Below are 24,103 nucleotides of genomic sequence, written 5' to 3' on the forward strand. Positions count from 1 at the left end.
TCCAGGTTAGGAAACCGTTAATAAACATTATTAATTAAGCTTTGAACTAGTGGGTACAGGCTGACTTTTGTACTTTCTTGTGATATCCATCCTTAAGAAACTTGAGTCCTAGAAACTGTATGTTTCTATTTTCGTCCCTGTCAAACATTGGTTCAATCTGTGAAGCAACTCTACACATCGGTCTGAATCATCACCATTGTCATTGGGTTAGCAATTGTTTTTGCTATTTGCCATGAAAAAGTTTGACGTGAAATCAGTGATTTTGAGAGGCAAGCTTGAGCCTACTGCTTTGTTACAATGACAACTGCCACAGACATACTCAGAAGGTCTGGGAAATATGCACAGCATTTAATCCAGGTTAAGTCTGGCTGCTAAATTGAACATCTAAAGCTTGTCTTATCATAAATGCTATGCACCCACCTCCTCACACCTCCGAGGAGAGAGCTGTCAATCCTCCCTGTGGATCCTCCCTGTGGATCCCTATTTCTTTCAGTGAGTCTACCAGAGAGATTAGCAGACCTGGTAAAGTCTAAATTATGCAAATTACTTTAGTTGATTCACAGTTTAATCCTGGGATTTATCAGCTCTCCCTTCTCAATCCCAATCTGTATCTTTGTGTGTGCTTGAGGATGCCACAAACAGCTGACAACCTCAGGATTGACATTTAGTATGAAAAGAAGGCATTGCTCTGGTATTCAGAAGCACCGTGAAGAATCTTGATGTTGTCTTCAACCCAGATGTGTACTTTAAATCTCAGATAAAACAAACTTCAAATAATCCCTTTTTTTATTACATATAATTTAACTGACGCTTTTTTAAAGCGACTTAAATTGCATTATAACCCATGCTTTACATATTGCCTGGGGAGCAATTGGGGGTTGGGTGTCTTGCTCAGGGACACTTCGACATGGCAGCAGCTGGAATTCAAACCACCAACGTTGCGGTTCCCAGCACACCACACTACTCGATGCGCCACCATCACTTCATATGGGAAAATTCTCATCTTAAAGTATGAAGAAAAATGAGTTCTATTAATTTGTTGTTGGACTAGATTACTGCAATTTTTTTATTATCAGCTCTAATAAGTCTCTTAAGCCTCTCCGGGTGGCCCAGAATGCTGCATGCTCTGGTAGGACTGGTAGAAGAAGACAGCAATGTTGTACATCAGGGAAAAAGGAGAGCCACTTGCCAGTACACACTGTGTTGTGTCTGACACCACAAGGTTTAGGATGTATGAATAGCACCACACAGAGAGCAGTGCAGAGAAGCCTTTATATTGGCCCTGCATATTGGAGGCCCCATCAATGGGATTTTCAATACGCCGCTCCACATCCAGATCCATGGTCTCCAGCACCTCATTCACAAGTTGGGGAAAATACTGCCCAGTCGCTCATGAAGAGTGTCTGCCACATACCGTATGACAACAGAGCACTGATCGTGGCCTGTGAGGTCCTGTGTGGTGTAGATCTGGGTCGAGTACATCCCAGATTCACGGACTTCAGCCTTGCTCTTTTAGCTCCAAAAAGTTACCATGGTCAATGGTGTCGTCATCAAGTGTGTATGCTGCCTCTCCCTGCGTGCCTCGATAGCTTAAACCTCTTTTGCTGATGAGCTTCATAATACATACTGTATAATACATGCAAAACACTGGTCGCCTCCTGCGGACTTGCTCTCTGTGAAGCGACGTCCCATGAGGTGCCATGAGAAGGTCCTGGATCGTGCTTACCGAGGATCTCACGGAATATGCCTCAGTGCAACCTCTGTGTAGGTGGCTCTTCTCATGCTCTTCAACTTTCTGGTGTACGTGTGTGTGTGGTTGGACATACCAGTGATGAAAGAGTTTGCTTTCTCTGGGATTTGTAAAAGCCAGACAAAGGGAACACAAGAGGGGCTTATTTGTATTGACTGTATTATTGAGCCATTTTCTGTTTGTGCCATCTTTGCAAAAAAAGGCTCTTTGCACACAGGCCTTGTCTGCTTTCTGCTGGGGGTGAAAACAGAAGATGATGTCTGATGTGCCTGACTTGGGCCTAGTGAAATATTCAAAATCTTGGCCGTCCTTCTGTGTTACCATGCCCATGGCTATCCATTTCATCTTGGCCTTGACTTTCTCTGTCATCCTGGCAGCGCGTTCTACGTCAGCGTGTTCTCCTGTGTGCGTGCGAATAGTCTGTGTGTGTCCATCGGAGCGGGACTGCCATGTGCAGCAAGTGGACAATTGGAAACGTGAAAAAACTTTGGGGGTGGGGTGGAACACTGGGTATTAGAATAAATGTAATTTGTTCTGTGAAGCATAGAATACAGTTGGGGGACCGGCGGGTCCTGGGGAGGGCCGGTTGGTGGCGAAGGTGGGTCCGTATTTCCTCCTCATCCTCGATGGCCAGTCCACCCCTGGCTGCTACTCAAAGTCTTCAAAATGCACAGAACAGTTTATTTTTCTGTCCCCTATGACTCTCTAGTGATGTTGGCAGCCTCTGTAATCTGTTAAGAACAATGCTAATCGCACATGTTTGCTTGTATTGCATATACTCATTGTTGCAATAGCTCACAGCAAGAGAGATCTTTCATGCTAATGTGCAGTCTGCATATTAAAGAGGAGTTTCTGTGATCACACTCTGAAACAAGTCATTTTCCCTTGACAGAATCCGTGACAGTGGCAATAAAAATCCCACTGATTCATGTTAATGAAATAATGTGCCTATATCCACTTAATAAATGTTTATGACACTATAATTTAAATCAAATGATGGATTATAATTGTCTACAATACATATGCTGGTAAACAACCAAGTCAGAATTGGCGTCATTTTCTCAGACTTCTACAAAATCAGGATTCTCTCTGCGATCAGGGGTGTTGCCCACTGCTGGCTAATAGAGAGAATGCACTTATAAGACACTGATGGATCGGCTCCATCTGGCGGAACAGGAAGATGCCGCCTGGGACACACATATGCGGATACACCCGAGATCCTATTTCATGCATCTAATCGCTAAGACGAATCGGAAACAAGGTAGTTATTTCAATCCAAGCATTTACAAATTATTAAATAACTTGTACCTAAGAGGCTTTCGCATACTGTTGTGTGACGAATAACCAACATGAAAATGTGAACTTGATGGCACTGAATTTTGGAATTGAGAACATTAAGACTATTTTGGAACATTAAGACTATTCACAATGGCAGCTTCTACACTAAAAGGTTGGGGTTGATCCCTGCAGGCCGACCAACTACCAGGATCCTATTGACTTACAGCGTCTGTCTGAGGGCTCCTGTTGCTGGTGAATTATGGGTGATGAAAAACCCTTCAAAGTGTATCAGTCTAACACTCTCTATCTTGTTATGTGGGTATAACAAGCACACTAGGAATAGTAATACCTGAGAGTTCAAACTAAAGGTCATCTGATTACTTGCCAGTAACTGAGTCATTCCAGCAGATCTGGAAAGAATGTTTGCCGAAGTCTTGAAATCTTGTGCATCAAAAAGGTTAAGTATGTTTATGTTTCACTTCCCATAACTCAGAACCAGAGAGCCTTTCCCTGCTGAAATTGTGAAGAGCACCGCCGAGATGGGAGTGTAATCACAGCCGATACTGCTTGCGCTTAAAGGCCTTTTAATTTAATTCAATCGTGAAGGCTGTTTACCAACACACTGCAAATCAAGTCCACCTCAAAACCCAAAATAGTACAAGACAGCTTTTCGCTGTATGCTCCCTCTCCTCCTGCATCCCTGCTGCAGCCCCGATTCAGTCTGAAGGTTTGATGCTGCTTGTCATTCATAATTTAAACCTGACATTGTGTTCTAGATTCCCACTCCCACATCCTCCTCCCCCTGGCTCATTACTCCCTTGAGATTTCCTTTTCTTGCTATTTCTTAGCTCTCTTATTGTCAGCTTCCAGTTTTGGTGCACGGTATCATGATGGCTGACTGATTCGACCAATATATATTTAATATATTCCTGTCATGGAAAACTGTTTGGGCGTACCTACATTATATCTGTCTCTTTGCTAGACTCTTACATACGGCTTTTATGCTTCCCAGTCTTGCATGACACATGGTCACCAATCACAGGGTCAGATTGGCAACTTAAATCCTTGTTCCTTTTTTAGCCCCTGCTGTCAAACAGATGTAGAAAAAAGCAGACTCTCGTTTTCTGCAGATAACCGTTCATTTTGTCAACTACAATGACAACCCCCAACCCCTAATTGCTCCCCAGGAAAAATGTAAGCCATGTGTTAAAATGCAATGTCTCTAATACACGAACCCGGTAGAAAGGGTCTCACAAATGAACTCAATGTACACATACATCAATCAGATGTGTAACTTAAATGGGGCGTGTTGCAATGTAGGGGTGCAAAATGGCCTGGTTGAGTTCAATGTTTTTTTTTCTCAAAACCAAACAGCAAAGAATTTTGGACACAAGATTCAAGAATGAACTGGAAGCTAGTCAGTCAGTCATCTTCAAAGCTACTTCTCCTTCTTGCAGGCTTGCTGGGGGGCTGGAGTCGTTCCCAGCCAACACCGGGGGAGAAATGGGGTACACCCTCGATTGGTCTCCATGCAGTCAATCGCAGGGCTGACACACACACAAACAACCACACTCGCATCCACACGCCATCCCATGCACAGTGTTGTGCCTGAACGCCTTCATTAAACGATAGTTCATGAACTCGTTTATATTTTGGGGCGAACGTGAACTGAACGTACTGTATTAATGCCCGATGAACGTTACTGTGAACTCATTCATTCTGGTGTCTGTGAACAGCACGTTCTTTCAGGTTAACATCGTTCAATGGGGTGCCAGATTTCTGTAGAAAACACACCGTAAACGCGCCTTAATAAGTAGCGGATAAAACACCCAATCTGGCAACACCAGCCACCAGTGTCATTTCAGATCCTCCCACCTCGTCACCTGATTTCCTGCACCTGGTTCTCCTAACCCTTACCTGTGGTGCCTCCCCTCGTCAGTCACTCACTATTTAAGCCCGTCACATTCTGTTGCTCACTGCCAGATTGTCTTGTGTGTTTAACCAAGTTTTCCAGCGTTTCCCTATGTTATCCTGTTTACATCGATCCTAACCTCGTCTGTTCCTCGACCCCGATTTACCTGCCTCCCCCGTTTTGGATTTGTCTGCCTGTCTGTTTGCCATCCTGGTTCTGACCCTGCCTGTCCTCGTCTGCGAAATACCTGCCTGCCCCTCTGGACTTGTTTGCCTCCCGACGGATCTCCCGGTTTTGGACCCTGCCTGAACCCCCCCTGTCTGTCTGTCTTGTCCATCGTGTCCGAGTCGTGCGTTTGGGTTCTCCTGTACTCCGGTACCAGTAACCGTGACAAAATCCACATTGAACTAAAGCACCTGGCTAGCCTTTGAACCTTCCTGGTATATTTTTCCAGGATTCCAATTTATATTCTGTTAACATTTCATTTTAGGGTGTAATTAAATTAAATTTCATTTTAATAATTTAGAAAATTATTAAAATTGAAAAACATTTGCACCTTAATGATTACTGTCCTGTTTTTCTTTTAATAATTCCTTATTTAAAGACCATTCAAGCAGCATGTGTTTGAGAATGTACTGTAGGGGTGAACGCTGCAGCTGCTGCTAGTGTGGAGTGAATGGACAGCAACATTAAAGCAACAAAGGGGAGATGCTGTCCCCTCAATGCTAATGTGAACCCTGGTTGGATAAGGATTCAAAATTGGATATGAAGATTTTAATCTGATGCATAGCTTCAGTGTTAAAACTGATAGAATAATTGCTGTCTGTGGTTCTGTATGGGCTTTGGCAATCATTTTGAAAAAGAATAGCTCGCATGGAACGTATGGAAAAAAAAAAAAGAACTGAACTAGTTCATTTTTTGGAACTGTGAACTTAGTTTAAAAATGTTGAAGTTTGAACTATGAACTGAACTAGTTCATTTTAAAATTTGTGAACTAAACTTTGAACTAGTTCATGTAGAAAGTGAACTTTCCCAACACTTCCCATGCAGACTCCACACAGAAAGGCCGCTTGGCGGGCTTAGCCACTGAGAAGGCCTAAAGCGGGTCATCATGCAAACACAAACATTGAGAGAAGCAGTGCAAGCATGAGATGAGCTCTAATGAGATGTTGTACCCCCGGCGGATCAGGGACATGGTGAACACAGCATAGATGATCTGCTTGAATTCAGATTCAAGTTCCTGTCTTTAAAATAATGACTTGAGCAAGCATTCAGTTTAGCCCTCCGAGGCTGCTGGAGTTTCAAAGAGAGGTTTGAACAAATAAGATGGAGAAAACATGGCTACAGCTCACACGGATCCAGCCATGTCTGAACATCTCACAGCGGTTTGTCTGCTTGAACAGGTCGGGTGTATCCAGAGAATCCTCTGTAAAACTTTCCTTTGGTCAAGGAAAACAGCGTACTTCATGGACTTGCTTGACAGAGATGGCATTGTTTTCTGAAATATACTTTCATGGTTTAACTTGTGTGATTGACAGTCTGTCAAAGCCTTTTGCAAACCTAAATGTTTCCTCGCAACAATAAGGAGTTTCAGTAGCAATCAATTGCCATCATTGTCTTCAAATGTGAACCTGAATACAGTCATGCAACCAGTGCAAGGGAGCGTGACCTGCTGCTGCCGTCTTAATGAACTTTTTTTTGTACTTCTTCTACAGCCCGCCTTGTGACCATAGCAACCACGCAGGAGCAAGGCAGGAGCTAACTTTACACAAGAAAAAGTACATTATCAAATATATTACAAGCCCAAAAAACATTCATTCAACATTCATTCAAGCCAGAGGGAGTTTTAATATATTAAAAAAGGAATTAAACTCTCCTAAAGCCACGGGCATCTCTCTGAGGCTGTACAGACCATATAGGCTAGCAGGTTAGGACGCTAACGCTTCCCCAACTTAGCACTGAAGAAAAACTGAAGGGAGCGTCATTACTTTTGCAGATGTTAAGTCATATCAAAGTAAAACGTTGAACCCATGGTGGTGCTGGAGAAAGCCTTTTGTCATCATACAAGTTTCTGTGAACCTCAGGCTGGCGCTGAAAAAAATCAGTCATCAGGCTCCGTCTTCTAGAGACCATGGACGTACAAAACTTCCTAGCAATCCTTCAAATAGCTTAGGGGGATATTTCAATTTTGACTGAAGTGCTGCACTGACAGCTGGATGCCTCAAAGCAGCTCAGCAGCGATGCCGTGTAGGGTTTCTTTGATAACTCATGCACGTGTTATTTAGTCCGCAGCCCATGTTTTTTCATTTGTTTGCGGAGACATTAAGAAATCCCACCTAGCTTCTGCAGTTAACTTAATCCAAACGAGGCTGCGATTGTGATGCGGACGCCTCACAAAATGAGTTGAATTATTGTAATTACCCACAAGCTCGAGGTAATGGGCCTTTACTGTTATGCTGACAGTTATTTTCATCAACAGGATTAAGACGTCTAGCTCTGCTCGGCTTCATTCTACTCACGCCACAAACATTTCCTTTTCGCTGCCTACAGAACTAAAGGCATGATACAGCTAATGCACATCTCAGTATGGAAGCACAGTTGGATGTGTAGAGCTGTCAACCTTGGACAATGCACTGCTGTGTTGAGGTGACAATAACCTCTGAAGTGTTGAATCGTATCCCAACGTTACACTGTGAATCCCTCCGATAACACTGCTAGTGTGGTTAGATGGACGGCTGCATTCTGCAAAATTGTCACTGCAGCTAATTCCTTTGCTTTAAAAAACCACAATACAATACTGTGTTTGCATAGTGCGCTGACACAATAATACCTCCAGTTCTGATCTGGCTCAGGCAGGTCGGCAATAAATGCGTTTCTGAAGCAATATTGAAGTGGGTAGTGCTGCACTACTCCTGCAAGGGAGGTAATATTAGAACACAGGACTAACTGGTTGATAAGGGTTTATCTTGTAACATCAGTGCAAAACTAACGCGTGAAAATCAACATCCAATGACATGTGTATCAAGCGGCCGCTGCTACGACAGAAAAATGAGGGCGGGGTGAAAGTCCATTGAGTTCCAGTACAACTAATAGCTGCGAGCTACGTGGAGCCAAAAACAAACGTACGCCTCCAGTTAACAAAGTCATTCAAAAGCCATTAGAACTTATTCCAAGATTTCTACTGTTACATTAGTTACACCATTAACATCTTCAAATTATGCTTTTATCCAGTCATTTGGAAAGTGTCCTACTTGTTTGATAGAGGGCACAAAGGACCATGACAGTGTTAAGTAAAGTTTCATAGATGATCCTTATCCACCAATATTCAATGACATACAGTAAATGTTAGGACACAAAATACCGAGGATAACATTTTAATTTTTGGTGGTTAATACACTTTAGAGTGGTTGAAGGGATTTGGGGTGTATATGTGTGTGCTTGCTGGTAAATACCATTTCCAAATACATCTTTGTCAGATGAATGAAGAGTGATAATAGATGCTCCTATATACGGCCTATCCTATGTGTCCTGTTACAGCAAATGGCTACAACCAATGACTTTACCTACTTATAAAACTAGACATGAATGACAGGGGATGAGAGCTGGCAGTGTGTCATCCTTTACCAGCCAACATAAGCAGTGAAAAATAACCCTGGCCTTGTCAACACTTCAGTGATGTATATTGAAATGTCAATGGGTTCTGGCTCAGTCATTCAAGTCCTCATAAAGCTCGAGTCACCTCTAGACGAGACGATTCGATACTGTAACCACTCACTGTAAACACAAAGCTATGCATTTCAATACAGTCAAGGGCAAACGGCGTATGGTATGGAGACACATGCACACATTTAGCTTAGTCATACTATGACAGAAGAAGAAGGAGAACATAGTGAGAGCAGTAAAGCGGAAGGAGAGAGAACACCAAATGCAAAGTAGTTGCAATTTGCATGACAAAAAAAGTTCAAAGGAAACTGCAACTGAGAGATGCGACTGCATAAAAAGAACACATGAATGAAAAAGATAAACGCAGGGAGAGCCCGGGTGAGGAGCACAAAGTAGAGGGCGGGGGGACGGTCACGGCCCACAAGGCACATGAGAGCGAACAAATACGTGTTTGCACGGGAAGTATGTGGAGTAAATGAGAGCGCTGCTCCTTCCCCTTCAGCACCACTGAGGGGAACAGCAGGCCAGCTTGGCGCAGAAGCCCCCGAGGTTAACTGCCCAATCCGACGCTCCCCCGCCCGTCTCCACGGAGACAGCCTCGATGACATCATCCGGGACGTTGGGAGGGGGGGGGGGGCATCCCCAGTGTCGTGACCGTTAAGTGTTTTGTTGCTTTCACCTCAATACGTAACATTTAATCTTCCGGATGTAATCCTCTTTGTTCGGCTTTCACTTTCTTTTTTTCCCGCCCCCGTGACTGCAGATGGATAAAAGCTGCTAGAAAAGCTGGAAACTCAAATGAAATCAAACGTCTACATCCTATTGTATGCAGCAGCGGAATCGTTCCTGCAAGCATCGTTTAGGGTTCTACAGACGGCCGGTTTTTAACATGCCGCAACCATTAGCATTACACACCCATCAACCCCTCGACCCACACTCCCTTGACTCAATGGCCTACATCGAACTCCACGCCTTTCAACCCTGCTGCCGACCCATACCAGCTGTCATCAGCGCTGTGTCTCCACCGCCGGTGAGATCCATCACCATCAACGCTGAACACTCCGGCAATAACCTGCACTAACCACATGACCTTTTCCTCACCACAGATTGGTCTGACTGATGTTTGAGTTAATACCCAGAGGCACTTGCCTCGTGGGGACTGCAGGAGTCCAATTGTGCTCATGGACCATTGAGTATTACAACTGAGATAAATATACTGCAGCCAGTTGTTCTCAATGGTACTTATGTCACGAGAATAATTCATTTTATAGAAGTGACTTTTATTTGGCAGTGTTCTCTGCTTTCGAGTGGGATTGGGTGATTCAGTCAGAAAATGTGTTCAACCAAATGTACCCTATTCAAAGAGAAATGATGTCCTACAGTATGCCGCTGTTAATCCAACTATAAAAATAAGGAGTCCTCCTTTCTTTGTCTTGCTCATTTGTGTGTGCGTTTGTCTTACTCGTATTTGAAGAAAAGTTGTGATCCAATCTATTTCACTAAAAGATGTGTAATGTCTAAATTAGTCCAATTTACCCGTGATATTAATGTTTCCTTTAATAAACCAGCGGCATCGTTCTGTGACGCAGTAGGGGTGGGGCTTCAGGGCTGCGCAGGATGTGCTTTGTGTATGTTCCATAGCAACCACCACTACATAGCAACCGTGTGCAGCCAGCCAGCCCAGGAGGGCCTATTCTATTGTGAGCATTGCCTTTCATCAATAAAAAATGTGAAATGGAATAACTCAGACAGTCATACATTGTGATTACAACACAGCTAAAGGAGTTATCATCCCCTTAACCACCACACTCCATTCTACAGACAACTTATTGCTTAAATCATTCATTATAACTGATTATCAATTAAATGAATTAAATGAATTACGAGAATGGGGTTTCTGGCAATGACAGGCTCCAGTAGGGGGCGCTTCTTAAATGTACTGTTGCTGTTATCTCGTGAAATGGAGAAAAGTAAGGGGCTGTGGTGTGAGGATAATCCCAACCATCTGATGTGAGGAAGCAGTTTAAACTAAACTTGGATGATGTTCATTCCATTCGCTAACCTGTAACCTGTATCTGTTTATTTGAAATTGCCGATCTTGTTTTAATCTGCAGTTGGGTTGAGGTGAGGTACACACATGCAAACGAACAAACACGCTATGGGGCTGTTTGTAAAAAGTTGCACGCTCTAAAATCCTGGGAAGTTTTGGTACATTTAGCATTATCTTATGAAAAAAAAAGCACAACAATATACATATGTCACTTTTTCAAACATTTAGAGAGAAATTCATTTAAATACATGCAATTAATTTTCCAAGTATAATGTTTGGCAGTAACAAAGTTGTTAAATATTTAATCTAAATGTTACACGCACACACTGAGCTGGACATCATACCAATGCTTCACTTGATTAATTTGAAAAGAATGGATATTTTGTGGGGTGACTTTTTCATTGAATCCCAATGGTTAGATCTCCAGTGTCTTTACCCTGCTACTCTCACTGCATTCTGTAATGAATATATGCAATGCAAAGATGTATGTCTAGAATGGATAGGAATAGGAGTGGAATGAATAACATTATTATTCATAGCACTTAAAATTTGACGCTCACAATGACGGGCAGGCTTTTGTTATTTAATTCATTGTAACAGAGTGATGCTCCTTTCCTGAGACCGAAGCAGTGTACCGTCCCGAGGAGCGTGACTCTGAAATGAAAAACCGAGTGAAAGTGCAGTGACGACGAGCTCCACTGAGCGGCCAACGGAACATGAAGGAGTTCAGATTGCTAATGAAGATGAGAAGTGTTTGGGCCGGTGGGGAGAGGAAAAGGGAGAAGACAGGGGGACACAAGAAGCTGCTGTATACATGAACGGAGACATAGCAGCACACTCAGGAGCTGCCACTGAGGGATGTTTGCCTTCGTCTGGAAAGGGTTGCCTGGAAACAAGTTGCAAACAGGTACGAAACAAGTAGGGGAGAATGGCGATGAGTTCTTCCTTGGGATGTCTGAATAACAAAGAGACTGGGGCTGGAACGTGTACGAGAGCAAAGCAAGAAGGGTCTTGAGATTACTGGAAAACATCATTTTTGCTTTTAAATATGAAGCTGCTGGACACCTCACCGCCAGTCCCTGTATTTGATGTGTTCTCAAACACCTGATACAACTAATGAGGCCCTTGATAAGTTGCGCCAGGTTTGCATTACGTCATAACAGCAGAAGGGTGCTTTACTAAGTACTAAAGATGCTTGTTGATACAGTTGAATCATTTTGAGACTGCAGTAGTCATGTATTGAGCCATTTAAATTGTTTGAGTTGTTTATCTCAAGCATTTGAAAGTGAATTTAGCTAATAAATCTAACTTGCATTGGCTGATGAATCTTTATTCGTGCAACTGTAGCGGCCACAACGGCCTTGAGCCATGTGACCTTTAAGCTGGTCGAGCTGCTCTTCGTTTTGGTCTATATCTATCTGTCTGAATCGCGATGACATGAAAATGATTTGATCTTTGGTTCTTCAGCATGTTATCTAGGTTATTGCAATGCAAACAAAGAGAGGTTTTGAACACAATGTAAGATAGCGTGAGTCCATTCGGTTTTTGAGACATTTTAAGTGTTAAAAACATGTGGAAACACAATTACCGATTAATGATGAGTAATGATGAGCTGAAGAATGCCCAGCTGTATCTAATTTACGATGGGAAATTCTAAAGCCACCTGTGAGCTTTGTGTTGGAAGCTGATCAGAGGCACCCTGGATCATCCTGCAAGAATCCACTTTTCATTTTTTCATATAAAAACATGACATGTTGTGTTACTTAATGAACAGATTTGGCCAAGCATAAATGTACAGTCAACAGAGAGCATAATTTTAAAGGCCCAGAGCTAAGAGTTTATTCGTCTCTTGTTGTGCCAACTCGCAGACTAAACGTTCATTAGCTGCAGCTGAGTGACTCTGCTGGTGACAGTTGTCATTATAGCCAGAAAAAAAAAAATCAACCGCCACGACTTGCCTGCTACAGCTCGTTAAAACTCTAAGTTATGTGACAAATTAAGCTCTTGTGGTCTTATTCAAATTGGGGTCTCAAGGCAGCGGCCCCTTGCAGAACAAATAGTCTCCTTTTTGACTGACACGTGTCAGAAGATCTATAAAGAGGTGGCACGGACCGACCAGCACGCAGGAGCTTTGTTTGATTCAATCTCTGTTGTTTGGCACCCTCTCTGCTGTCGACACCAAAGGGACGTGTACAGAACCTAAGTGTTTTTGTGTGACCCGTTCCCCCCCTCCCCCCCACCCCCGTCTGGCACGACCAGCTCCATTATGAAGTCCCTTGGAGCGCACGCATTTATGTCGTAATTGCCTCCTGCTGCTATCTGATTTATTTTTCCCTCTCTGTGGCAGTTGTCTCTCACACGTGTACACAGTAGAGGAACACAGCGTGCTGAAAAAGCTCTGGACATAATTCGGCTTTACTGGGAGCGTGCACGCTGCATTGGATGCACGACAGCATATCTTCCAAAAGAATTCTGAGACCGGGGGTGACAAATCTATAACACCAAGGATATCTCAACCACCTTATTAGGGAGTCCAAGTGAAAGGCACAGGCGTTATATTAAGTGTGTGCACAAGAAGAGAACATCAACTACTTAAACTATTTGGTCAGTTCATTTTCCACCAAGCTCAAAGAGAAAATACCTCTGTCTTTAAAATTATGGGCCAGGATTCAGTGATGAGTTGGTGTGTACGTGGTAGAGTGTGTACAGGATGGTGACTCAGGAACATTAAGAGGCTTTACCAGTGTGGGGTGGGGGGGGGAAGGCAGCAGAGCTGGGGCTCATCACACCGTGTCTTTTCTCCCCATTTATAAAACCTCTCCCCCACCCGCCCCCGCTTGACTCTAAGCAGTTGTTGTCTCTCATTCCACGCTGTTGCACTGTCCATATCTGTTGTATCTGCCTCAGACACAGGCGCCCCCCCCCCCGGCCCCCTGCCCCCCTCCCTCTTCATTATCTGCCACGAGAGCCACAACAGGGCACGGGTGACTTGCTGTGGCGTTCAGCCTAAATCCCCCACCCAGCACAGCAGTTTCCCAGCAGATGCTGCCTTCTTCCTTAAACAGATAGGAAGCTGGGGCCGAATTAAGAGAAGACACAGCGGTGGGAGGGAAGGGGAGTAGATGACGGAAGAGAGAGAGAATAAACAAGGGAAAAGCCAGTGAGGGGGAATGCTGAGACCAAAATAAGAAGAGCTGAGGAATGGCTGTGGACCAAGGACTGGTACAAAAATGTGAAGATATATCAGGCCGGCACACTCAGCAGTAAAAGCACAATCTAGTATAAATACTCATGTGAGGTGAGAAAGAGAAGCGACGTTTGGAGAGCGAGACAGAATGGAGAAAGAGAACCCAAAAAGCTGCAGAAAAGTGCACAGTGTGTTACACAAACACGCACGCTTAGACTGCATTGAAGTGTACGACACCAATGATAGTAGCTATGCTCGATTCCATCAAGCAGGATTAAGAAAAGGAGTGAGAGCTCAGAGGGCATAAGGAGACATACACTGATCCAAATACTCAACGTCAGGATTTTAAGATATTAAATTAAGATTAATAAAGAGTGGCCTTTACAACCTCTCTATTCTCTCTGATCCAGATGTGAAGTGAAGCCTCTGGGAGATTTAAAGTCCCCTCTGTGTTCCAGTGTAGTCTGCGTGTACAGGGGCTTTGTTTGCAGGGTGGAACAGAAGGAGTGAGGCGCTGAGGTGTTCAGGAAAGTGATGAAACCAGAACTTTACAAAGTGACGGCTGGTCAATAGGGCGTCGCCCCCTCGGAGCGCCCCTCTTGAGCCCCAAAAAAGAAAAAGGTAGAGAATATTAGAGATGCCAGTACTTGTGTTTTTGTGATATGGAATGTAGGTACTCAGTTATACACGTCCCTGCCTGTCTTGCCCTTGTCCCTTCTGCATGCTCTTCTGCACGTTCTAGCTGCACTAGTGGCAAAGATTGACTTCAGGAGGCGGGAAGAAGCACTTTAGCCAATTGCTGATTAAATTAAAAAAATGTGTGACATACAAGAGGACGAATTGTATCGCCATTCAAGCAGACGAGACAACTGACATAGACAGCACGTTATATCATACGGTTTCTTTTTTGAGAGATATATATATATAAATAAAATATTATACTTAATTACCTGTGAGGGTGACCATAATAATATTGCCCAAGTGTTATTTAGTGCTTTTTTCATGTTGGAATGAATATGAAATGTTTAAATGTGTTTTTGATACCTTGATTGTTTTGCATTAAATCAAGCTGGGTGTTTGCTGAAATCTATTTGATTGCCTACGTGGAACATTTTCCACCAGCCACCACTGATTACACCTGACAAACAGGTCAAATCCTTCTGTTGGATTTACAGTAGATTTGTATCAACAGCGTCTCCAACATGGCCTAAAATACTGGAATTGTTTGAAGGAGATGTTTTTACCGTATCAATAAATATCATGGGAGGGAAAATGTATTAATCTATATATTTATATATACTGTAAATATACAGTCTGGGTCATAAGTATTTGGATGCTGCCAAAGAAACATTTTCCACTGCACTCCAACCAAATACTGACTTCTTTAGTTAAAATGAATAAGTTTAGACTTTCAGGTTCAATACGGATATAACACCCCATTGACAGTTTAGGAATCATGGCGATCTTTAAACAGTTATCCCCATTTTAAAGGCTCTGAATCAATTGGACAATTGTTTGCCAAAAAAATAATGTCTTAAAATGCAGAATAAAAAGCCCCGCTGCTAATTAACTAAGTTTTGGACTGTGTATAAATTCATTGAGGGAAGGGGGCTTGCATTTAAAATTATGTTCTTATAAATTATTCACACGTTGGTTAGAAAACCCATTTTGACGGCAGCGCTGTTCTCTTTTATCTCCATTCCTCCCTGCTGCCACCGATTCATTTTTCCTTCCATCGGCCCCTCATCCCGACCCCTGTTTGAGTCCCTCCTGTGTTCATAACACAAGCGTTTATGTAACCATGTGGATTGTACTTGGATGGTAATACTGTCAACATCAAGGCCTGTGTAGGATGTGACATTTCACCTCCTCTCATTTACATTTGTCACATGTCAGATTGGGCCGCCTGTGTGCACACCAAGTCCTCGGCGGCAGGTCCCCCCCCCTCTGGTTGGTCAGATTGTGTTGCATCATTTTGCAATTGAAAAATGGAGTTCTACCGTTGGCATAATGTTCTGCCGGTGTGGCAGTGGCTCACCACGCCTCTCCGGCACGTATCGAAGCAATCACACCAAGCGATCAAAGAGCAATCAGCGTGTCCGTGAGCGGATGCATCTCCAGGCCAAAGTTAAAATAATACCCACTGCTCCATGCGGCAGCCGTCACACTAAGCAATCACAGCCATTTGTCTCTGAATGGAAAGTCTGTGCTTCTGGCAGATCTCAACGTTGGCAGCACCATGGCACATAGTCAAATAGCTGTGTTTCTACTAAACCTCTAAGCCATTACGGTAATTAGTTCATCAAAACTCCCAGCCTCGCTTTGAAGTATGTGCAGCAATTAATTGGCATGTACTCAAACTAATTTCAACCCGACTATTTTCTCAAAAAAAATAACATTAAAGATTCTATTGTCATGCTAAGCTCGACAACATATCAACCTGGAAGTAAATATGTATTATATTTATTATTATTAATCCACAAAAAGTCATGTTGCAATTTACATTCATGTCCATCCTAAATGTCATCACTTCCACATCTTATTCTATTAGAAATATGTATAATTAGTACATTGATTCTTGAGTTATTGACAAAAAAATAATATATATCAGTTCATTAATGAGTCCAGGCAGGAGTTTGAAGAAATTCCTGCAGGTGTTGTGAGAAATCACATTTACTGGAATGGACCAGGCGGCCAGCAATTCACTTAAAAATTGTGTAAAACTTTTTATGGCTCCATGGGAATGTGTGTGGAGCTTCATAAATGTCCTCAGCTGATGAGGTCTGAAAATGAAATGCGTCTGCAGCCTGCTTCTTATCTGTGCTTGAGGCTATCGGCTATTAGTTCAACACGCCAGCGTCTCTGACCAAGTGAGCGGTGGAGTTGAGTTGAGGGGAATGAAGACACCGGGTTTTGCCGGGAAAGAAAAACAATCTGTTTTTCCAAAGCAGTTATTTAGACATGCCAGAGCAGAAAATGCACAGGTGTTACTAATAAAAAATAACAGTCGCCGTGTGAGCGAGCCCTCCCTCGCCCAGCATGGCCCGGAAATAAGCAGAAATAAGCCATCATTAAATGCCATTGAACAAACCTGCACTCTTCCTACTGTGACATTTCAAAGTGGCCCAACAGAAGAATGGTTTTCATAGAAAACCCTTTTAAAAAAAACAATATTCTAAATTAATTTGCAGCCCTGGTCTCATGCCAAGAGGACCAATTTGGGATTTGTCTTAATCCAAGAGGACCAATTGTTCCCAATATTTGAATGGGACATAAAAAGTGTTCATGACAACACGCTTCCCAGAACTCCACTGTCCTCCAGTGGCTCTGTAATCCCACCAGCCCCAACGGGGCCAACCAGGACAATCATGAGCTGCTATGTGCACTTGAGATAATCCCAACTCAGCAACAAGCTGTTTGAATCAACATGGCTCCGACCTGCTGAAGAGGAGACACGGGCCACCACGCTGCGTTACGTCTACACCTTCACAAGGACGGAACAAAACATGTGATCACTTTTTTCTACTTTCTTCTGTCCTCACTTCACATCTTTTTTTGAAAGATTGAAAGAAGCAGACTGACATTTTGGGGCATGAAAACTCTAGGCGAGAGTTCGATAAGAAGATTGGTATCACACTAATGTCTGTGCATTAGATATTAACCTAAACCCAGCAGCTATTGAGCTTAGCTTAGCATAGAGACGGGAATTAGGGAAAACAATGAGAGAAAAGGGCAAGGGTCACGTGAGAGAGATTTGAGTTTGAAATGGACTACTAAGAGGTTAAAATGGAGTCATTCTTTTGGAATTGATCCCTGAAAATGACATTGAATGTGTTAGCTTGGAAGGGGATTTTTTCAACTTTTAGCCTGCTGTCTGTATGCTAAACTGAGCGGATGCTCTGGCTGCGTAATTGTGTCTCTATCTACCACCTTTCTCCATCTCCTTCTGTCCCCTGTGTTGGCTTCACGTCCAAAATAATCATCACACTCAATCCTCTGATGGGCATATTGGCTCAATTCCACACTCATCCACCCGGGTTAATGTTTGTAGTGTGTGTGTGCGTGTGTGAGCGTTGCACTGTCCCACACACACACACACCACTTCAATCATATATAAAGACAATTCGTATTAAACTCATACACCATCTCTGTCGAGCAGAGTTTGGGGCTCCGATTCCGATTCCTGGTTTCGATTCCGGTTCCCAGCGATTCTCGATTCCGATTCTTTCAAGAGGCAGGGTCAAAAAAGTTTAAGTCTAAGATATTTTAAATGAGCTAGCTAACCAAGGGTCTTTCTGAAGGAAATAGTCTGATCTTCTCCATCAATGTTAATTCTATGAACTTTTAACTTTTTATTAACTTTACTATGAATTTCTAACAGGGCTGTTTTCTATGGAATGCCGTTTTAGTCAAAATTAAATAAATGAACAAATACACGGTAATGCATAATGACACTGCATTTCATAATAAATAAATGAATAAAAACACGGTAATGCATAATGACACTGCATTTCATAATAAATAAATGAATAAAAACACGGTAATGCATAATGGCACCGTAATGCATAATGACCCAGTATTTCATTTCACGTTCTTATATGCAAATCAGGGGGCGTGGCTATCTATCACATTCAGAACAGACAACGGAGACGTGTGCAAAAAGGGCTGGCTAAGGCAGTGTTTCTCAACTGGTGGGCCGTTTGTCTAGAGCTGCCGAAGTCGGAACCGCAAGCCCTAGTACTTCCAGAAAACCCTCAATATGTGTCAAAATAGTATCTGCAGATAACCCATGTTGATCGATTTGATCCGCTAATGCTAGCATGCTATCTCGGAGCCCACCGATGTCTTCCATTATGTCAACACTCTCACGTCCCTTAGCCCAGTAGTTCTCAACTTGTCTGGCTCCGGGACCCACCTTTACCCCTTAATGACAAGCGGCGACCCAATTCGATCGGGGGGGGGGGGGGGGGGGGGGGTGTGCTTCCGCGTTCGCTAGCGGTGTCGACGGCACACGGCTCTGTCGTCTGTTCTGAATGTGATAGATAGCCACGCCCCCTGATTTGCATATAAGAACGTGAAATGAAATACTGGGTCATTATGCATTACGGTGCCATTATGCATTACCGTGGTTTTATTCATTTATTTATTATGAAATGCAGTGTCATTATGCATTACCGTGTTTTTATTCATTTATTTATTATGAAATGCAGTGTCCTTATGCATTACCGTGTTTTTATTCATTTATTTATTATGAAATGCAGTGTCATTATGCATTACCGTGTTTTTATTCATTTATTTATTATGAAATGCAGTGTCATTATGCATTACCGTGTATTTGTTCATTTATTTAATTTTGACTAAAACGGCATTCCATAGTTTTCAACTACAATATAAATATCAAACTATGAACTTGAATATTGTATAAACAATATAAATTATTAATATATTTTAACAGGGGTACACTTTCCTCAAGAGAACTTTATTTTTGAAACCTCACAAAAAGACATTTACACATGAGTGTATGATACTGGAGGCACTTAAACGTTAAACGTTACGTTGCTCCCACTGATGGGATAATAACCCTTGGAGCCAGAGGAAGAGGCAGTGGAGGACGGTCAGCGCAGCGCGTCACAGACGGGGCACACATAGGGAGTTGCCAACTCTCCCTACATCAAATCAGGGACACTTTCGCTGACGGGGGGGGTGCTAGCGGTCGACGCGGGGAGTGCTAGTACAATCTTTTTTTTCTTTGCAGCGCCAGCCTCACTGCTCATTTTAACAGATAGGACAGCTCCGCTCTGGCCACCCGGCACCCGCGCGCGCACTGGTCTGATGAGTCACAAATTCACAACAACCGGGACGCTATCCATGTTCGATCGCGCTGTTATGCTAACACTTCCGGTGGACGCTTCTTCGTTGGTGTTCAGCGGTTTCTATTACCGGTCGGCGCCGGCGGACTTAGAATCGAAACTAGGAATTGAATTTTAAACTTTTGAACGATACCGGGTAAATCGCAAAGCTAGTCTCGATTCCTATCGATTCTCGATTCTCGATACCCAACCCTACCAAAGTATGCATCGAAGTTGCCCTTTTTGCTCTTTTAAACAGTGGACAGATGTTCACTACACCTCCTCTGTATTATGCCCGTAGAGGTCTTATGGTCCATCACATTTCTTTAAGTAGATTATGCCCTGCTTGCACAGCATGGTTCGTCTCACCCAGACTCACTTAGTGCAGGTACGTTTCTCTGTTTTGCTTTTACCACCACTGTCAAGTCAGGATTCTGAGCCGATCTATATGTCTATACTTTGCCAGGTGCATAGTGTACAAAGTAGTAGGCGGACTGAATAATTTTTTTTAATCGAGATCAAGTGATGAAAAAAAACAAAGAATTATTACTTTCCTTATCGAAGATTATTTGGCTATTTTAACATTCTGGTGTGTGCAGGATGTCCCATCTCGAGAAATCCGATTGGCTTTCTTTCAAGGGAACCAGCACGATGCTGGGAAGGACTCAAAACGCGTCTCTTTGCAGCTTAGCAGCCTCCCAGCATGCACCAGGGCGAAAGACATATGGACATAGCAGACTTCACAAGAGGCGGTCATGCACGACATGTCTCACGATAATGTGGGTTATACATACATATTGCAGTGCTTTAAGTTCTAGTACGAGTAATGAGAGGAGCCCTGAACACAGACTGGGGCTCAGGCAGCGTCGGAAATACACGCAAGCAAAGGGCCAAATTGCCCCCAAGAAATATGATTTTACCCCCTATATCACAAGGTGAGGGGCAAAAAATGCCCCCATTCCTCCAACAATAATTACAACGTTAGTTAAGTTGTAAAAAACATTGTAGCGGTAATAACCCACTGCAGTTGCCATTGAATGTTTTTATTCTTGCCTTGACTGGTGCGGGAAGAATCAAACAATCTTAAAAGAAAAAAAAGTATCAGAGCAAATCCAGCCTCCATCACCATTTCTAGTTCAAAAGGAAAAAATCTACGCACCCATCGACCATCGAAAAATGGAAGATGGATTAGCTTAGGATGGAGAAGGACCACAAGAGAACCACCCACATTTTTTGCGAGGCTCTTGAGGGACTCGAACTTGCCGTCTGTCAACCAGCACTTCAAATTATGCTGACTTTATCAAGTGAAAATATAAAGAAATATGTGTCCTTCCTTCACCAGACGACCGGGCAGCATACCATCGCCGAAGTGAGTGATAACTAAATTATCTTGACATTATTTAACGGTCTGGGTCAGTAGCCCGTCACGTTGGTTAGCTAATGTTAGCTAGCTCTGATTAACTATTTAACGTCGCTGTCTGTGTCAGGAGACAGTGAAACTCAAGTCTGTAGATTATGATTATGGCAATAAATGTTTCCTTTCCAGCTTAGCTCGCAAGCAGAAAGGCTACTCTCTCACGTGACCCTTGCCCTTATCTCTCATTGTTTTCCCTAATTCCCGTCTCTATGCTAAGGTAAACTCAATAGCTGCTGGGTTTAGGTTAATATCTAATGCACAGACACATGCAGCCCGCAAGGCTATGATTGGTCCGCTAACTACATCATTTCCGGAGTCTCATATTACCGATTTCATAGCATAATACCACCATTTTTAAAAGATTTTTGAAGAGAGAATGAATCAGATTGAAGAGCTTTTGTCGGAAGAAATACGGAAATATGACCACTTGTACAACTCGTCATTGCCGGACTATAAGGACGCGCAGGTGGCCTCCAATTCACGGAGGGAGATCTCCGCAAACGGAGGGGTGTACAAAGTTGTGGAGAAAAATATGGGATAAATATGTCTGCGAAAAAAAGGCGATGAATAGCAGCAGTGGCGATACAGGGGGGAAAACAAGTCTCTGATTAATACATTTAAAAAAACGACTTCCACACACAAAGACGTCCATCTCTAGGTCGTCTTCGACAAAAAATGTTACTCCACCTATTGTTCTGGCGGAGAATTGCTTTGCAACACGTGCAAAGTGACGACGCAGACGCAATTGCAGAACCATGCACACACCAACGTGTGACCAAAGGGCTCTTAAATTACGGCACAACAGAAATCGAATAGTGGTACCAAAATGCAACAGTTCTTAATGACATATCAATTACAAATAAGTATAATGATCAGATTCCCTGAACCAACGTGGGACCACACAGGCTCAGCATGTACTCATGGTAAATAGATGAGGCCCCAGGCTACCATCCACTGCTCTCGGGCGATGTGGCCATGCAGCACAAATCAGTGTGCGTTCAACTGGAGGACAAGCCTCAATTCTTAAATCCCAAACATCACTAATATCACGTAATATGGTCAGTTATGGATGGCCAGATTAAGCGGATCACCGTGAAATGAACACAAGATGAAGGTTACAGTGTAAACATGCGGTGAATTCGGTAGGAAGCAGAGCAAACGGAGGGAATGGGTCGGACCAATGAGAAAAGCAGTAATTTCTTCGTTTGCCATGTGAAGCCCGAAATGGTGTGCTCTGACCCATGGTTTGACCTTTGGGATAAATTTAACTGCAATGTGGGATACATGTTTATGCACTAAAGGGCCCGCTTACAAGAAAAAAAACATGATTTCCTACTCCAGGTGGAGCTGACGCTGCTTCAAACCATGATGTGTCCTGCGGGGAAAAAAAACATACTACACCGTGCGCTTTAACGAATCCATATCTAACGTGCCGCTGTGCCAGAATTGGCGGCTAATTTCAGACGTGAATCATTTTCGACCCTCAGACAGTCCATCTGCCGTCGTCCCCTACAGCTACTGCCCCGACGGCGGCAGCGAGGCGCACGCAGCCTTCCCGGGGAGCCCTTTGCTTTGTGCCGGCACGGTAACAGCTGCGCGCACCGCTGCGCCGGATCCGACGAGACAGGACCACATGCTGCACGTCAGCGGGGGTCCGCATCAGACAAATGAACTTGTACCAAGGTGGGAGCAATCGTTTGCAGGTCGGATGGAAACCGTATGGCAGCAGAGAGAGAGTGAGAGAGAGAGAGAGAGAGAGAGTGAGAGAGAGAGGAGGGAGCCAGCGGGCAAGTTGGAACCCGGGAGCAGAGAGTCGGGTCCCAGGGGGGGCGCCATCATGAGCTCTCTCATCCCGAACACTGAACTCAGGCGTTTTGCGTAAAGCGGAAAGTTGAGGTTGCTCCAAAACCCAGATAAAGACCACAAGCCAATTTACCAGCGGTGGTTCACAGCTGCATCCAGATGTTGGTACCTGGCTCGTCTCGAATAAGACGTATCTCAACAAAACTGCTGGATGGATGTGGCCCTGCGACCCCCAACCCCAAAGGCTCGTAGCATCGGAGTAGACCAGGTTGAGCTAGACAGAGAATTACTGTGGCGTAAAGACTTTACAGGTTGCGCGTCACTTGGTGCTTGCTTATCGCCGTGCTGCTGCACCGCCACATTCCAAAGGGGCGTCTCAAAATATAAACTCTTTTTTCGTTGCTGTGCTTGATCCCCTGTCCACCATTTTCTCGCTACAGCGCCGTCATTGAACTTACGCCTCACACCTGTTCACGCCGAGCTTATGTCCATCAGCGGCCCCGAGCCGGAGCACGTGCGCGCGCAGGTGAAGTTCCCGCGTCTAAAGTCCTCCGAAACCCGATTCCGTTATTTCCATTTTGGAAACAAGTCGGTAGGAGCACCTCATCGGCCGTGGGTAGAGGAGAGGAGGAAAGTTTTGGTGACGGCGGTCCTTACCTGTCTCCTGGCCGGTGGCTCGGACGTCAGGCGTGGCTGCGCGTGAGCGTTGGGACGGAGGATGCCGAGCGGCGGAAACACGGGCGCTGCTCCCCGTTTAGCGACGGAATCCTGCGAAACCAACAGTTCCTTTCGTGATCCAAACAGCTGGCTCCACGGTGCTCTCTCCCCTTCTCGTCCCCCCTCACTCGCTCACTCGCGCGCGCGCGCATGTAAGCAGCACCGCTCAGTCGCGGCTCGTCCCTCCGTCGAACACCCTGCGCATCGATGGGTGCTGCTTTGAGAAAGCTGGGGGACTTCAGGTGAGTCCTCGCTCACCTGAGGGGGGAGGATGGTGCCTCTGGAGGGTGAGGGGGAGGTAGGCAGGGCTCCTCGGAGCGTTGCTGCTGCCCTCGTGTGGTCTGAGGCATCCACATCGCTTTAAAGGTGCTACTGGCTTTTTTATAATTTGGAGCTGCAAATTAATTGTGTAATGAACTTTAATTGCAGTTTAACTCTTCCTTAATAGAAAATAAAACATGTCTCATGGTGGAGGAT

At 44.0% G+C, this 24,103-nt stretch overlaps 1 protein-coding gene across 1 annotated transcript in view; it reads right to left on the bottom strand.

The window, feature by feature from the left end:
* Window positions 1–23,873, bottom strand: part of LOC119222625 (kelch domain-containing protein 8B-like) — a 293,155-nt gene extending 269,282 nt beyond the window's left edge. Inside the window, exon 1 of the mRNA XM_037479409.2 lies at window positions 23,567–23,873. The gene's annotated coding sequence lies outside the window, so the exon portion shown is untranslated. The remainder of the gene's footprint in view (window positions 1–23,566) is intronic.
* Window positions 23,874–24,103: the final 230 nt, after the last annotated feature.

The sequence above is a fragment of the Pungitius pungitius genome, chromosome 1 (genome assembly GCF_949316345.1).
Source record: "Pungitius pungitius chromosome 1, fPunPun2.1, whole genome shotgun sequence".
Lineage (NCBI taxonomy): Eukaryota > Metazoa > Chordata > Actinopteri > Perciformes > Gasterosteidae > Pungitius > Pungitius pungitius.